Source organism: Heterocephalus glaber, unplaced genomic scaffold (assembly GCF_053883595.1).
Source record: "Heterocephalus glaber isolate CG9 unplaced genomic scaffold, H.glaber_assembly_v1.0 deba00001509, whole genome shotgun sequence".
NCBI classification, from domain to species: domain Eukaryota; kingdom Metazoa; phylum Chordata; class Mammalia; order Rodentia; family Bathyergidae; genus Heterocephalus; species Heterocephalus glaber.
This window is the reverse complement of record NW_028258325.1, coordinates 32,465,964-32,483,005: the sequence shown is the minus strand read 5'-3', so window position 1 is coordinate 32,483,005 and position 17,042 is coordinate 32,465,964. Positions and strand designations below refer to the sequence as shown.

Here is a 17,042-nt window from a genome sequence, read left to right as displayed (position 1 = left end):
AAATTTTTTTTTTTTTTTGTGGAACCGGAGATCGAACTCAGGACCTTGCACTTGCCAGGGAGGTGCTGGTGCCACTGAGCTAAACCTCTGGCCCTAAAAAATATTTTTTTGAGACAGGTTCTCACTATGCCACCCAGGCTGCCCTGAAATTCTTGATCCTCCTGCCTCAGCCTCCTGAGTGCTCAGACTATAGATTGGGGGGGACATTCATTTCTATTAATTGTATATTTCAAAATAGAGCATAAAAAAGACTTTGGCTCTTCCCAACATAAAGATAAGCTAAATTTCTGTGTGCCTGTGGTACTACGGAGTAACCCAGGGCCTTTGCACGAGCTAACTCCCAAGCCTTTTAAAAGTTTATTGAGACAGGATCTCCCTAAGTCACTAAACTGCCCATTATGAGCTGGAATTTGTGATCTTCCTGCCTCAGCCTCCCAGAGTTCTGGGATTACAGGCATACACCACCAATTCCTTTTTTATCTAGATTTTTGAAGGGATGGATATGCCAGTTACCAAATCTGATCATTATATGATCATTGTATTGTACTGAAATATCACACCATGCCCTATAAATGTGTGATTACTGTGTGTCAATGAAAGTAAAGAGTATGCATATATTTTAAACTCCTTCATCTCAGACAGAATCAAAGGTCCTTGTGCACAGCCCACATTGTCTCCTAGGCCAAGGACCTGGTGAGCTGCAGGAGTGTTGCTGCTGCTGCTGCTAGTTATCTGATGACTGGTTCTCTTCACTTGAGATAAGGTCAGGAATCATGAGCTTGGGTCCCAGGGCCTATCCTGGAGCTATTAGGGCTTCTCAACTTTCTTCTTTAGGGCTCCTGCTGCATCATATTGACCTTGCTTTTAACTACAGATATGCACCACCCTGCCTGGCTGGAAAATATTTTTTTAAAGATTGGGTGTCACTGTGGCACTTCTGCACATGCATATAACATACTTTGATGATATGCATTTCCCATTAGAAACATATTTAGGCCGGGGATTTAGCTGAGTGGTTTCACCGCCTGCTGTGCAAGCACAAGGACCCGAGTTCAATCCCTGGTGCAAAAAAAAAAGAAACATATTTAAAAAGGGTGATTAATTCAAGTACTACCAATTCCCTTAGCAATTCCAATGCTGGGCCCAAACCCACAGGTCTACAGAAACAGGAAGTTTACTAGGGATTGCTCTGGGCTTGGGGAAGGGAGATGAATTAAGAGTAATTCTTTCCTGTGTAAATAAGGACTAAATGTATAATAGGTCATGTGAAATAGGAAGAAAAGGGGCAAAGGGGAAGGAAGTGGGAGGGCTAGGGGAAAGGATAGAAGGGAATGGGATTAATATGAGAAAATGGAAAAATAGGAACAAAATCTTTGTAAATAGGGAGGAATGGAGGGGTTGAAGGGAGGGCTGGGCAAGGGTGAAAAATAAGAACCAAGAGGGACTCTGTAAAGGTGAAAATTTCCAATGATGAATGTCATTATATTGTATACCTAAAATGTACCGATGATTAGAATGAATAATCGATAATGCAAAATAGGAAGAAAAGGTCCAAAGGGGTAGGGGTAGTGGGAGGGTCAGGGGAAAGGAAAGAAGGGAAAGGAAAAATGATGAGAAATGGAAAAAATGGAAATAAAGTCTCTGTAAATAGGGAAGGGTGGAGGAGGTGAAGGGAGGGCTAGGAATAGGGAAAAAATAAGAACCAAGATGCATTATGTAAAGGTACAATTCCCAATGAGAAATGTAATTGTGTTGTATACCTACAATGTACCAATAAAAGAATAAAAAAAAAAGGAAAGCAAAATGTGTGAAAATGATTGCAGAGCAATCAATGATTTTTTTTTTAATGATTATTGACTGATAGGCATCGATTAGTTTTGGAATCAGTACCCAAAATTTTTTTTTTCATTTTTATACCTCCTGAAAACAGTTTTTATCAAAACCCTTACACTTGCCAGGCATGGTGGCACACGCCTGTAATCACAGCCCTGGAGAAGTTGAGGCAGGAGGATCTCCCTGAGTTCAAGGCCAGCCTGAAATATAAAACAAGACCCTGTCTCAGAAAAACAAAACAAAACAAAAAAACCTCCTGCCTCAGCTTCCCAGAGTGCTGGGACTGTAGACATGTGTCACCATGCTCAGTTTTGGTACCTCTTTAATGTTATTTAGTATCAACTCAGGGTTCATATTTCCCTAACTTTCTCTAAAACTTTTAGAGGTAGATTTAATCAAATCAATGCAAACAAGACCCATTACATGTACTAGGTTGTTGTCTTTTTTTTTTTTTTTTTTTGGTACCAGGGATCGAACTTGGGATTTTGTGCTTGCAAGGCAGGTTGTTGTCTTTTAAATCTTACAATCTCATAGGGCTTTTCCTTCACTTTTTGTCTTTTACAATGAAAAGGGTCAGTCTGAAATGTAGTTTACCACATTTTAGCTTTTGCTGTGTGCACCCTGGTTTACATTAGTTTTTCATGAGTTTTTTGCTTTATGTTTTTTATAGTACTGAGGACTGAACCCAAAAGCTTCATGCTATTGGCAACTTTTTTTTTGGCAAATTTTGAGACAGGGTCTCAAGTCACTTAAGTTGCCCAACGTGAGCCTGAACTTGTGATTCTCCTGTTTCAGCCTCCCAAGTGGTGGGATTACAGGTGTACACCACTAATACAGGGGGGAATAGATGTTAACTCCCAAACCTGCTAGATATCCAAGAGTTCATGTTCTCTAAAATCGAAGAATGAATTCTAGGAACAGAAGTTAAGAGTAGGAAAAATTCATTGAGAGAAAAATAGCTTCTAAGAGAGATAGAAGGGGGACTAGAAAATGAGTTGCCTATGGACTGTTTCCCAGGGAGTTTTATGAAGCAAAGCCATGAGGTGAGGCAGGTTCAAGGTGGGACAAAATTATAGTCAACTAGTAAGATTACAAGTATAGTTGCTTAGGTAATAGTGATTAAATGTGGAAGCAAGTCACAGTAGCAAGCATACAAGGAATGAAGAAGGATTTTTGGTAAGGGATGGGTTAGAGATATTTCCTGCTAGGGACGGCTTAAGATCTTGGTCCCCGACCTGGGTGATTGATACCTATTAGCCCAGTGGTTTTGCTGCCTGCTGTGCAAGCGCAAGGACCCGAGTTCAATCCCCAGTACCAAAAAATAAAAATAAAAAAAATAGAATATCAATCACTGCTGGTCATCCCTAGGGGAAGCAAGTGGGTGTAGTAGTTTCTCTTCTTTCACAATGTCAACCTTCAGTGAATTGGCCCCTCAGGGGCCAGCCCTATCTAGGTGTCTACAGGATTTTTTTTTGATGCCTGGGATGGAACTCAGGACCTTTTGCTTTTGAGGCAGGCGGTGACACCACTGAGCTAAACTCCTGGCCCCTGTCTACAGAATTTCTAACTAACTTAGCTATCTGCAATACCACCACACCTGACATACCTGTTTTATATGTTCATAAAAGCACTCTAGAATATATTCCCCAAACTGTGACTAACATCAAGCTTTTTAGACCCTAAGATATATTGTAACATATTCATCTTTCCCATTATCATTGTACATGTAGGTTATTTCTATACTTTCTCCAATCATATAAACAAAAATGAGTATCTTTATAAAATTACTATTTTAAATTACTTCATTAGAAGCTGGGTATAGTGCCACATGCCTGTAACCCCACTACTCAGGAGTCTAAGGCAGGAGGTTCACCATAAGTTTGAGGCCAGTCTGGTCTATATAGCAAGATGCTGCCTCAAAAACAGTTGGTAGGGCCAGGAATTTAGCTCACTGGTGCCATAGCCTGCCTCGCAAGCACAAGGTCCTGAGTTTGATCCCTATTACCAAAAAACCCCATAACAGTTGGGCATGGTGGCACACACCTGTAATCCCACCACTCAGGAGGCTGAGGAAGGAGGACTGCCACAAGTTTGAAGCCAGTCTGGGCTATATAGTGAGTGCAAGGTCAGTTTGAATCACATAGTGAGAACCTGTCTCAAAAAAACAAACAAAAAAAGACAAAAATTATTCCTAATAGTGAAATTAGGACAATGGATATGGATATTTTTATGGCACTTAAAATATTGCCAAGTTGATTTCCAAAACAGTACTTGTCAATTTACATTTCTCTCAGTAGTGCTAACAGTACTGATATAATATATTCCTATTTAAAAATATTCTCCTAGCCGGGGATTTAGCTCAGTGGTTCCGGCGCCTGCCTCACAAGCGCAAGGTCCCGAGTTCGATCCCCGGTACCAAAAAAAAAAATCTAATGTAGTTACAATTAAAAAAATCTTGTTACAATTTGGTTTTGGTTTTTGAGACAGCATCTTAACTATGTAGCCCAGGCTGGTCTGAAACTCATGGTGAACCTCCTGCTTCAGCCTCCTGAGCACTGGGATTACAGGCAGGTGCCAACATGCCTGGGTCAATTCTGTATTTTTTTTTTTGATTCTTGAAATCATGGAAATTTTCAAGTACCAATCATTTGTATCTCCTTTTTACGTGTAAGCTGTTTATATTCTGTACCATACATGTACTGTAGGCATCACAACACATTAATTTGTTATGTTACAGTGTTACTCCTTTATCTAGCAGTCTTTGTTCTAAACACTTTTCAGTTGGTGGTTCTTTTTTAGCTCTGTGTCCATTCAACAGATATTTATTCAGTGTCTACTATGTTCCTGGTTTTGTTGCAGGAATTTAGTTATTCTCTAAACTATATATAGAATCACACACACAAGATTGAACTTAAAGATTGGGGCAAAAACCATACAGGATCCCACATCACAGTGCTGGGGTCAGAGCTGTCCTTTAGAAACTTCATGAGACTGTGGTAAGATGCTGGGCAGAGATGAAATCTGAATGGATGACTGGGGCTACTGGATCAATGAAGGTAGTGCACTCACATGGCTGGCAAGTTGGTGCTGTCTTCTGGTAGAGACTTTCATTCTTCTGGACCTTTCCACAGTGCCTGGCTTCCCCAGCACATACAGTCTAAGACAACGCTGTGGAAAGCTGCCACCAGTGCCCATGTCTTCTGCATGAGACGTGCCGTATTCCAGCGGTCAAAGTAACCCTAGTTTAAACAGCTGGTGGAGACTCAGTCTCCTAAGGATCACCAAAGGTCATCTCACAGGCTAGCTCCCAATGAAACAGGGGAAATAAATGTAACTCCCAACCTTCTAGGTGTCAATATGCCAAGTTAGCATTCCCCCAAATCAAGGAATGAATTCTAAGGAACAATGGTGGTCAAGAGTAGGAAATATCACCGCCTGCCTCGAAAGTGCAAGGTCCCAAGTTCAATCCCCGGTGCCAAAAAAAAAAAAAAAGGAATAGGAAATATTTATTCGGAGAGATAGCTCCTGAGAGACAGGAGGGGACCTGAAAGCGGGTTGCTGTGGACCCTACTTTACAGAGAAAGTTTTATAGAGCAAAATCATGAGGGGCATACAACATGGGACAAAACCATGATCAACCAATAAGATTTTAAGTTTAGGGCTGGGGATTTAGCTCAGTGGTTCTGCTGCCTGCCTTGCAAGCACAAGGACCCAAGTTCAATCCCCAGTACCAAAAAAAAAAAAGATTTTAAGTTTAGCCACTCACGTAATATTGATCCAATGGGGAAGCAAGTCTGTAGCAAGTGTACATGGAAAGAACAAGGATCTTTTTAGGAAGAGCTGAATTAGGGGGTCTTGATGTCTAGCTAGACTTTATTGGTCCAGGTGAGTATAATCTTCAATTTATTGCTTATCCCTTGGGGAAGCATGTAGGCCTAGTCATTCCATTTTTTTTTTTTTTTTTTTTTGTATTGGGGATCAAACCCGGGACCTTGAGCTTTCAAGGCAGGCGCCTGAACCACTGAGCTAAATTCCTGGCCCGTGTCATTCCATTTTTTAAAGCCAAACATTGGTATATTTTTAGATATACATAATGATAGCATTCATCATAGGGAATTTATACCTGTACATGATAATCTTGCTTCTTTTTCCCCATCCCCCCTTCAACCCTCTTCTTCTCCTTATACACAAAAGCTTTGTTTTCATTTTTCCATTTTCTCTTTTCTTGTCCCTTCTTCCCTTTCCCTCTCCCCCTCCCTTGTTCCCCTTCTCGTTTAAACATTTTCTTCCCATTTCCCAATATCTATTAGGGTCTCAAATGTCTCAACCTCATCCTTTATGGCAGAATAGTACTCCATTGTATATATTAAAAAAAAAACACATTGGGCCGGGGATTTAGCTCAGTGGTTCTGCTGCCTGCCCTCTAAGCGCAAGGACCCGAGTTCGATCCCTGGTACCAAAAAAAAAAAAAAAAAAAAGAAGGGAATAGCTGGGTTGAATGGAATCTCTAGTTTTAGTTTTTTGATGAATCTCCACACTGATTTCCACAGTGGTTGCACCGGTCTATACTCCCATTAACAGTGGAGAAGGGTTCCTTTTTCTGCACAGCCCCTCCAGCATTTGTTATTATTGTTTTTTTTTGTGTGTGTGTGGTACCAGGGATGGGACTCAGGACCTTGTGCTTGCCAGGCAGGCACTGCACCACTGAGCTACTTTGGTTGATTTCTTGATAACAGCCATTCTTTCTAGAATGAGATGGAATCTCAGCATTTGCATCTCAAATGGTCATTCTGTTTTTATCTTGAGGCCTGGCCTTCAATGGATGTGGCTCCAACCACTGTTGTAATGTGTTTCTATCCTCTGCATTGACTTCTGCACTGACTTCCTTGAGGCCCTGACCCTATGTGACTGCCTATAATATTTTTACCTAACTTAGCTGTTTATAGTATTGAGGACTTTAACTTCCTCCTTGATTTTCTTGTTATTCACTTCATAAAGCAAGTACTCGACTGGGAATTTTGTAGCAACCAGTACAATTCTAGTTTTGCTTAAACACAGCTGTGTTTTTTTCACAGCTGAGTTTTCAAATACATACGTGCACACAGGTGCATCCAAGCATACAGGATTTTGTTTAGAGTCTCACAAACTAAAGACCCTCTGCTACAGACAGGGTCAGTCTATGAGCTTCCTGAGGGCACTGGATTCCATTTCAAACTCTCTAAATTCAAGTCCAAGACTGCACAGTAAAAGCCAAGGAGCTTGATTTGTGCCAACCTGTGATCACTGTTAACAGGATACACTTTTGAGTTATACCATAAATCTTTAATTTTCTAGAAATCTTTACCTACGTTCAATATCCACTTTAATTAAAAACTCTTGCAGATTATACAACTTGCTGAAGGTGATTCAGCTTGCAGAGGGGTAATTAGCCAAGTAGCAGAAGTCAGCACTGGTGAAAAGATTTAGTTACAGCTTTCACTTCTGCAGGAAAGGCCCAGAGGTGCCCCAGTGAAACCTCTGGGACTAACATTTTACTTTCACCGCTGGTCCCATGGGGAGGTGGGGGCAGGTCTCCCTGCGATGCACAACCTGGACCAGAACTTCTGGACTAAAGAGTAGCTGGGATTACCTGTGTTCAACATCACAAATAGCTCCAGTTGCACTTTTTTTTTGGTACTGGGGATCGAACTCCGGTCCTTGTGCTTGCAAGGCGGGCGGTGGAACCACTGAGCTAAATCCCGGGCCCACATTTTAATTAGTCTATTCACAGATTTAAAAAAATATATAGTAATTCTAAATTTTGCCATTTAAGATTAAGTTGGGTCATTTCCTGAGAAATTCTCTCAGTGTGAGAGTAGGAACCACCAATTTAGTCTAAAAGAATGAAGTTCTTCATTCAAAAACAGCATTCTATCTGGGCATGGTGGTGCACGCCTGTAACACCAGCACTCAAGAGGATCGCTGAGGCCAGCCTGAGCTACACAGTGAGTTCAAGCCCAGCCGGAACTACATAGGAAGACCCTGTCTCCAAACAAAAAACAAAACAAAACCACAAAAGAACAAAAATAAACTAGAAACATCATCCTTACTGCAAGCCACTAAAACCAAAGCTTGGGATGGCTGCCCAACAACAAGGTTCTCTTCCCTGTCCCCTTGATGGCCACCTCCTTACCAACAGGTCGCCTTTGGACACATTGTTTTGTTTTGTTTTTGGTACCCGGGATCGAACTTAGGACCTCATGCTTTCCAGGCAGGCCCTGTGCGGCTAAGTTAAATCCCCAGCCCTGGACACACTGTTTTAAAAAAGTGCCTGTTGAACTTAATTTTGGTCACTTTTCTAGTGCAAAAACGTCACGGATAGTAAAGGGGATCCATAATTCTACACTTGACATACTTTAGTAATCTTCAAAGTTCAGGGGCCGGGGATTTAGCTCAGTGGTTCTGGCGCCTGCCTCCCAAGCGCAAGAACCCGAGTTTGATACCCGGTACCAAAAAAAAATAAAAAATAAAAAAAATAAAAACAAAGTTCAAATTTTATCTGCACCTCAGTGATCAAACGGGGCACCATCTACACAGGTGTATTCAGTCCCAGCAATTTGTGAGCCCACTTCTACCCAGCGGCTTTTTTTTTTCTTTTGTTGGTACTGGAGACTGATCCCAGTGAACTACACCCTCAACCCTTTTTAAATTTTGAGACAAAGTCTGACTAAATCGGTAAATTGTCCAGGCAGGGCTCGAATCTGCGACCCCCGTCTCAGCAGCCCACAGTGCTAGGATTACAGGCCTGCATCACCATGCCTGGCTGCCACTCCGACACTCTAAACCGTACGGCCGAGGGAAGCCATTGGCTCAGCAAAGGGAAACACGCGTGAGATGACAATGCCCACCCAACAAAACACAGAGCCGATGAGGGACAACTGAACAAACGCGGGACCTCACCCTGCTTCCTTCACAGTCCTCGGCCCCACCCTCCCCGCTGGAACCACCGCCCCCGGCTCCTTGCCCCGACGGCAAGACAGAGCGCCCGACACCAGACGCGGCTCGCACACACCCCCTCCCCGCCCTGACTCCCGGGGCAGACTCGTGGCGCGCATGCTCGGAAGGCGGGGCGGCCGGAATCTCTAGGCGCTGCCATCTGTTGCACCGCCTCCAGCTGGAGCCGGCAGATCCGGGTCTCGTGGCTGACAGTGACGTGGTCAACCGAATCCAAACAGAGCTGAAGGAGGAAGCCGACGGCCGGGAGCAGCAGCGATAGCGGCGTCCGGAGCAGCCGCAGCGTTCCGGAAACCCCAGGCGGTCTTTCTGCCGAGACTGGGTCCCGGCCCATACCCTCCCCGCCCCGTCGGTTGTTGTCTGGGCGGGTGAGTGTCTTTCCTTATCCCACCGCTGCTTGTCAGCCCACCTTCCCGTCAACCCGGCTGTTCTGGGGGGCCCCCTCAGGCGGCCGGGGACTGCGGCAGAGCGGGGTGCTGCTCAGGTCGCCGGGCGGGCGGCTCCGGAGCGGAGCGAGGCTGGCAGCCCGCAGCTGGGCTTTCTGAGCAGGGCACCGGGGCTGGGCTGGAAAGTGAACGCGAGCCACGGGAGGTTTTATTTTTAGGGCTACACGGTCTGCCCGGGCGGAGGCGTCTGATGGAGTCAAAAGTCGCAGCTGGAAAGGAGAAACTCCACAACCCTGCCATGTACACACTGTCTCGTCTGCCTGTCTGTCTCAGCCCTTCCTGGGGCTGATGAAGTCACCGGGATGCGTCCTTTGTTGTGATTGATGATACAGGAAAGCTACCATCCTGAAAGCGAGAGCTTTTCAGCCCTCTTGGGTTGCTAGTTTAAAGGATTCCTTTTTTCCTGTTTGTTAAGTGGAACCAGGGCCGATGGTCAGGAAGTAGCAGCGCCCTTTATTGGAACGAGTACTGTGCCGTGGACTTCAAGTATTGTGTTGTTGCTGAAAGCCAAAGTTTTTCCAAAGTGGCTCTTTAAGAATGTTAGGATTTTAGCCCAGATCAGTTTGTCAGCCGTGGAGAATCGGTAGGATGTTTTCAATTGCCCCGGCGTACAAAATCGAGGATGTGGCCTAAATAAAAGAATGTCATAGTGTTGGCATCTGGAGAGTCTGTGAGCTCCACGCACTGATGCCTTTGTAGGAGAGACCTTCCAGTGGAGGGGTTGCGTTCACCGAAACCTTTGGCAGCTATGCGAGCTCTAATTCGGAAACGAAAGGCTTCTCCCAGGCGCTTTAGTGTTGCCAGTGCTGTGGAGCTGGCCCAGGGGTCAGGTCCCTTCCGCTTTAGGTGATGGCTCTTTCGGGAGCCGTTAGTGCAGCCTGCGGCAAGCCTGCTTCCTCCCACGATAAGGAGACCAGAAAACCAAACTTCCTTGGCCTCCTTGCTTTTTAAAAAGAACATTCCCCCACTCCGAACTCAGTTGAAGTGTTCTGTGATAACCTGCAAGAAAGAACAAAAATATGCATTCGCCCTCTCAAATACTGGAAGAGTTCTTAGGCTTTGCTATTACTGTGCTTCCTTGAAGGGTATGTCCTTGTGCTGGTAGGGCATGGACTTCTTAGAGATTTTTCTGTGCCATTGAGATTTGATTTTTCTTTTGTCAAGGTTGGAATTCTAATGTAGATGAAGGAATATTTTGGGGGGGTTGAGATCTTTTTATTTATTGTTTTTTAAATTTTTTTCATTTTTTGGGTCTTTTATTGTTAGGAAATTACTTTTTTTTCTCCTTGATACAGGGGATCGAACTCAGGACCTTGTGCTTGCCAGGCTGGCTCAATGCCACTGAGCTACATTCCAGGCCCCAAGGAAATTACTTTCAAGTTCCTCTTTTTCAGGTTTTCACCTTTTATGGTAACCTGGGGCTAAATATTTTTGCTTATTTGAAATTCTTTGTGAAAATAAAGAAAATAATAAGCAGATGAGCAAAAAGAATAATCATCAATAATACTGCCTTCCGGGCTGGGGATTTAGCTCAGTGGTTCCTCCGCCTGCCTCACAAGCACAAGGTCCTGAGTTCGATCCCCGGTACCAAAAAAAAAAAAAAAATACTGCCACCCATAAATCACCAAAACATTAGTACTGTATATCCTTCCAGAGTTTTTTGCATTTATTTTATAAAAATATGATGTCATATTATACATGCTTTTCTATAACTTGTTTTTGCTTTGCAATTTTTTGGTACGGGGGATTAAACTCAGGACCTTGGGCTTTCAAGGCAGGTGGCTGTGCCACTGAGCTAAATCCCCAGCCCTGTAATTTGCTTTTTCATGTACCAGTACTTTTTTTTTTCTGGTACCGGGGATCGAACTCGGGTCCTTGAGCTTGCGCAGCAGGCGGCAAAACCACTGAGCTAAATCCCCGGCGCTGTACCAGTACTTTTTTTTTTTTTTTGGTACCGGGGATCGAACTCGGGTCCTTGAGCTTGCGCAGCAGGCAGCAAAACCACTGAGCTAAATCCCCAGCCCCTGTACCAATACTTTTTAAAACTTAAATTTTTGCAGATAGACTTTGGACTTTAGGGTTTTTTTTTTAGACAGAGTCTCACTATGTAGTTCAGGCTGGCCTCGAACTCATGGTGATCCTCCTGCCTCAGCTTCCCAGAGTGTCGGGACTGCAGGTTTGCTCCACCACACCTGGATCTGGACTTTTAGAGACTATTCACTGTGTTGGCAATCCATAATTACTGAAATCAGTGGTTTGAAAGTTTTTCTCCTGGATCTCTGTGGTGACATTGCTATCTTGCTTATTGTGGAAGCACAGGTACAGCCTGAGTTGACCTTGTGGAAGTTTAAAGTTTTGGCTTATTTAGTGGTTTTATTCAGGTTAAGTTTAGTTATACTATGCTACAAATGTGGATCAGCATTTCAGGACTCACCAGTAAGGTCCTGCAAGATTTTACTTTGCACATCACACTTAACGTGCTTCATTAACATTGGGTCTTAGATATGTGCACCTTTAATACTGTTTTTTTGTTTGTTTGTTTGTTTTTTTTAAACCATTGGCAGCAAAAGAGCTTACTATGGAAGGAAATGTCCTTTTCACTTCAGTTTCAGAGAATAAGTGCCGTGAAGTGTCCTAAAACTGCTAACAACCTATTTAGGGTCAGTTTTTCATAAGCTTACCTAAAGCTGGCAAATCTCATTCCCATTTTTTTTTTTTTTGGTACTGGGGATCGAACTCGAGACCTTGTGTTTGTGAGGCAGGCTTTGGAACCTCTGAGCTAAATCCCTGGCCCGTCATTCTTAATACTCATTATGTAACTAGGTTCTTTTTCTTTGTTCTTCCTCAGTGTTCAATATGTATTTACTGCTTCCCATCCCTGCTGCCACCATCTCTCCTGATCTACTCCAGTAAATGCCTTGTCTCCCTGCTTCCACTTGGGCTTTTTATGGTGCATTCTTACCTCAGCCTGAGAGATGACTTAAAATGTAACTTTGTGTCATCTGCATTCAGAACAGAGAACCAACTCCTTAGGAAGCCCATGCAGTTTGGCTTTGCCTTTCCTTCTTCCTGTTTCATTACAGAGGAGCTTGGCCACATCAGTGGCTTCCAAATTTCAGCTCCGTTACAGCTGTTTTCCCTGGAACCTGTTGAGCTAGCTCTTGCCTAAGAGCCTCTGCACTTGCTCTGCCCTATGGTTTGAGGATTCTGCAAGGGCTTTGGATGTTTCCATCGTGTCATACAAGTCATAGTTCAGGTGTTGGGGTTTCAAAGCGATTACCCTGTATCTCCATTCTCTTATTTCCTTTACAACATTTGTCATTAGCTGCAGCTTTCTTATTCTTTATATTCTGTCTCCACTGGAAATCAGTTCTTTGAGAATGGGGTTGTTTTGTCATTTGCACAGCAGAGTGGAGTGTACAGTGAGTGTTGGCTGAATGAATGTTCATATTCTTGCTTGAAACCATTCTTTAGGATAAGAATCCTAATTTTCAGACTTTTTATAAGATAGTGCTTTAATTCTTTTACTTCAGTAATTCTTTTTCTTTTTTTATGGTGCTGGGGATCAGAAACAGGGCTTTGGGCCTGGTAGGCCAGCGCTCTACTGCTGAGCTCTCTTTGTCCTTCCTCGATATTTGGGCTACAGCACCCTCATTTGACTTCAAACTTAAGCCCTGGAGAAATTGGTTTCTTGAATCTACACACCCCTCGGGTGATTTTAATGCACATTAGTGGTTTGAGAACATCTCAGTATTCTTTTTTTTTTTTTTTTTTGGTACGGGGGATCGAACTCGGGTCCTTGTGCTTGCACAGCAGGCGGCGAAACCACTGCGCTAAATCCATCCCTGCCCCTACATCTCAGTATTTTAATGGCTTTTTTCCCTGGGAGATTGCTTCTTGCTTTGTAGTGGTAATGGTAGCTACTATTTTTTTTTTGAACACTATGTGTGTCAGGTGCTATGCTAAAAATTGCTCTTATATAGTTTTCATTTAACTGCAGAGAAACCTAGTGCAGTATTCCTACTTGCACTGTACAGGTAAGGAAGGGAGGCATGGTAGTCCAGCATTCTGTGAGGTGGAGGCATGAGAATTGCAAGTTCTGGCCCATCCTGGACAATTTAATGACTTAGCAAGACTATCTCAAAATAAAAGATTTAAAATAAAAAGTCTGGGGATGTAGCTTAGTGCAAAGATCTTGGGTTCAATCCCCAGAACTGGCTAAAAAAAAAAAAGCTGGGGATGGGGGATTTAGCTTAGTGGCAGCTTGCCAGCCTTGCAAGTACAAGGTCCTGAGCGTGATCCCTGGTACAGAAAAAAAAAAAATAAATAAAAAAGATACTGACAGCATAGTAAGTGACAAAAACTTAAATTTGAGCCCAGTGTGTTGTTTTCATCTCTATATCCTAGTGCTTCAGAACTGCAGTCAGAACTGTGTACAGTACTGTGAGCGTACTGTGTGGGTATTGTATCTCCTCCCAAATGGGAATTTTTTTGTGTGTGCTTGTGGTAAGGATCAAACCTAGGTGTGAATGCTAGGTAAGTACTATGCCACTGAACAACATTCCTAGCCCACCCGAAATAGATAGATATAGATATAGATATAGATATAGATATTTATTTATTTATTTTGGTACTGGGGATCAAACTCAGGACCTTACGCTTCCAAAGCAGGTGGCGGAACCACTGTGCTAAATCCCAGGCCTTGAAACATTTTTTTTTTTTGGTACCAAGGATTGAACTCAGAACCTTGCGCTTGCGAGGCAGGCGGCGGAACCACTGAGCTAAATCCCCAGCCCCTGAAACATATATTTTTAATAAGCTGATTTACTTGAAGTTTTCAGTTCGTGTTGGACATGAATATAATTTCTAGTTTTTCATTATGACAAATAGTGTTGTGGTGAATCATGATTTTAGATAGTCCATGCTTTAACAAATTACAGTACAGCAAGGAAACTAATCATAAGCCATATTAAAGACTTTTTTTGGTACTAAGGATTGGACCCAGGGCCTTTGTGTACTGAGCTACATTCCCAGCCCTTTTTTCATTTGTTATTTTGAGATAATGTTGCTGGGTTCTGGGGTGCTATGGGCTCTTCCCGGGCTCTTGTTGTCCTGAACAAATAATTGGACAAGACACACAAAAGGTAGCAAGGTTTTACATTTATTAAAGAGAAAGAAGTACCCTCTGCAGAGTGAGAACAGGCTGCTGAGAAAGCTCACTGTGGCCTAGAGGTTAATGGCCCGAGTCTTTTAATGGCCTATTCTTCAGGCTGTTGTCAGATCTAGAGTGACTTCCCACTAGATGAATTGAAGATAGCACCTTCTGCTTGGCCCCAGTTGCAGGCCTTGGAAACTTTCTGCACATGTGTCCTGGATCTCTATGATTGACATGTCATGCCCTAATCAGGGTCTTGGTGAGTTGCTGAATTGCCTAGGCTGGGCTCAAACTTGCTGTCTTCTTGCCTCAGCCTCCCAGAGTGCTAGGATTATGGGCATATGCCACCATGCTCAGTTTGAAGACATTTTAATGGTATAAAATGAAGAAGCCAGGTATGGTGGTATATGCCTGTAGTTCTAAACTTTGAGAGTCTGAGGCCAGAGAATCGCCTTGAGTTTGAGGCCAATCTGGACTACATAGTGAGTTCAAGGCCAGCCTGAACTGCATAGAGAGACCCTGACTCAAAAACCTCAAAAACCAAATGAAGTGATTTTTTTTTTCCCGGTACCAGAGATCGAACTCAGGACCTTGTCCTTGCCAGGCAGGTGAGGTGCCACTGAGCCACATCCCTGGGCCCCAAATGAAGTGATTTTAATCATAGTTCAACAAGTATCTACAATGTACATGTACTTCAGTGTGCCTAGAAAACTTAGTTTCTTCTTCCTCCTTCCCCTCTATCTTACTCTTCCTTTTTTCATTGCTACAGGAATTTGAACCCAGGGAATGCTGAGCTACATCCTCAGCACCTTCTTTTCTTTTCTTTTGGGTACTGGGGATCAAACTCAGGACCTTGCAGCTTGCGAGGCAGGTGGCGGAACCATTGAGCTAAATCCCGGCCCCCTCTTTTATTTTCTTCTTTTTGGGGGTACTGTAGATTGAGCATCGGGGTCCTCTTGTCACTGAATTACATTGCCCATCCCTTGTGGGTTTTTTTAGGAGAATGGCAGTAATTGTGATTGAATTCAAGACCTCAGAACTGAGCTACATCCCCAGCCCTTTTTTGTTTTTATTTTGAGATGATCTCTCTCTCTTTTTTTTTGGTACTGGGGATCAAACTCGGGACCTTGTGCTTGCGAGGCAGGCAGTGGAGCCACTGAGCTAAATTCCCGGCCCTTGAGATGATCTCTTGAGGCGGCTAACTTGCCCAGGCTGGGCTCAAATTTGAGATCTTTCTGCCTTATCCTCCTAGTGTGTGGGATTATAAGCATGTGCCATCACACCCAGCTCCTGCACTTTCTGTGTTTCATTTTGAGATAGAGTCTTACTAAGTTGCCCAAGCTGGCCTTGAACTTGCAGTCCTCCTGCCTCAATCTCCTGAGTAACTGGGATTACAGGCAAGTGCCACTGTGTCTTGCTACATTTCAGTTTCTAATACATGGTAGTGGGGAAAGGAGAGTATCTTTCATTTTTCTGTTTGGCTTTTTTTGGAGGGGGCAGATATTTGAAATTTTTAACATGAAATGTGTATTATAAAATAATTCTTTTAAAAGCTATTTTCTAAAAATCAGTTTTTAGGGGCATAGTAGGGTTTATATGTGTTTGATAACGTCTTACACTTCAGTGTTTTGATTGTGAAGAAAGTTTCCTTGTTGCTTATTTTCATATTGAATTTTCGTTTCTCCTTTTTCTAAGTTTAAGTCAGAGCACAGATGGGAGTCAGTTTTGTGAAAATACAGCGTGAAGTTGCTTTATGCTTGCCTGCACTTACCAATACTACAAGTGTAGAAATTCCAGAAGTTAACCTCACAACTTCAAAACTCACCAGTATTTTATAATACAGCTGTTTATAAAAATGGCGTTCTTAATATTTGTAAGGAACTTACATCCACTGTGATTTGGGAATCGTAGGGTATGGATTTTCTATATCTTATGTTGCATTTTTGTTTCTAACTTAGGAAAAACAGCCCTTTTTCCTGAGGTTCATATATATTTTGGGGCCAGGTATTTAGCTCAGTGTCACCGCGCCTGCCTTGCAAGTACAAGGTCCTGAGTTGGATCCCCGGTGTCAAAAAAAAATTATATTTTGAACATGACTAATATATGCCCTTTTTGTGGTGCTGAGGATTGACCCCAGGCCCTGTACTTGCCCTCAACCTGATAATACTCTCAAGTACAAATTGCAGTAAATATTTTCAGAATTGGAAATTGTTGATTAATGATATTGAATATAAATGAAGAATGAATTGAAGAGTTTAATTTGAGCGTTTGTGATAAATGTTACCTCTGGTCTCTGGCCAGGTAGAGCCTTTGCAATCATTCGTGAGTGACGTACAGCCAGGAAAGGACAAGAAATTAGTAATAGGCGAGGACAGAGCTTCAGAGTAGACTTCTTTCTTCCTGTTCCCTTTTCTGCAGAAGAATGATAGCTGTGCCCCAGGGAAGGAGAACACTTCAGAGCATCGTGTGGCTAAAGGTGAAAGCTGAGGTTTGAGTTGGCCCAGTTCATTCTCAGTGTATAAATCACCCTTACAAATTCTCACTCGATCCTCACACAACCCTTAAGATGAATGGCTTCAGTTATCACTTGTACTTGAAAAACCCAAGTCACAGGC

The 17,042-nt window shown here is 43.0% G+C and overlaps 1 protein-coding gene across 1 annotated transcript in view; it reads left to right on the top strand.

Moving 5' to 3' along the window:
* Positions 1-8,906: 8,906 nt before the first annotated feature.
* The window catches only part of Smim14 (small integral membrane protein 14), a 69,810-nt gene continuing 61,674 nt past the window's right edge, over positions 8,907-17,042 (top strand). Inside the window, exon 1 of the mRNA XM_004870292.4 lies at positions 8,907-9,194. The gene's annotated coding sequence lies outside the window, so the exon portion shown is untranslated. The remainder of the gene's footprint in view (positions 9,195-17,042) is intronic.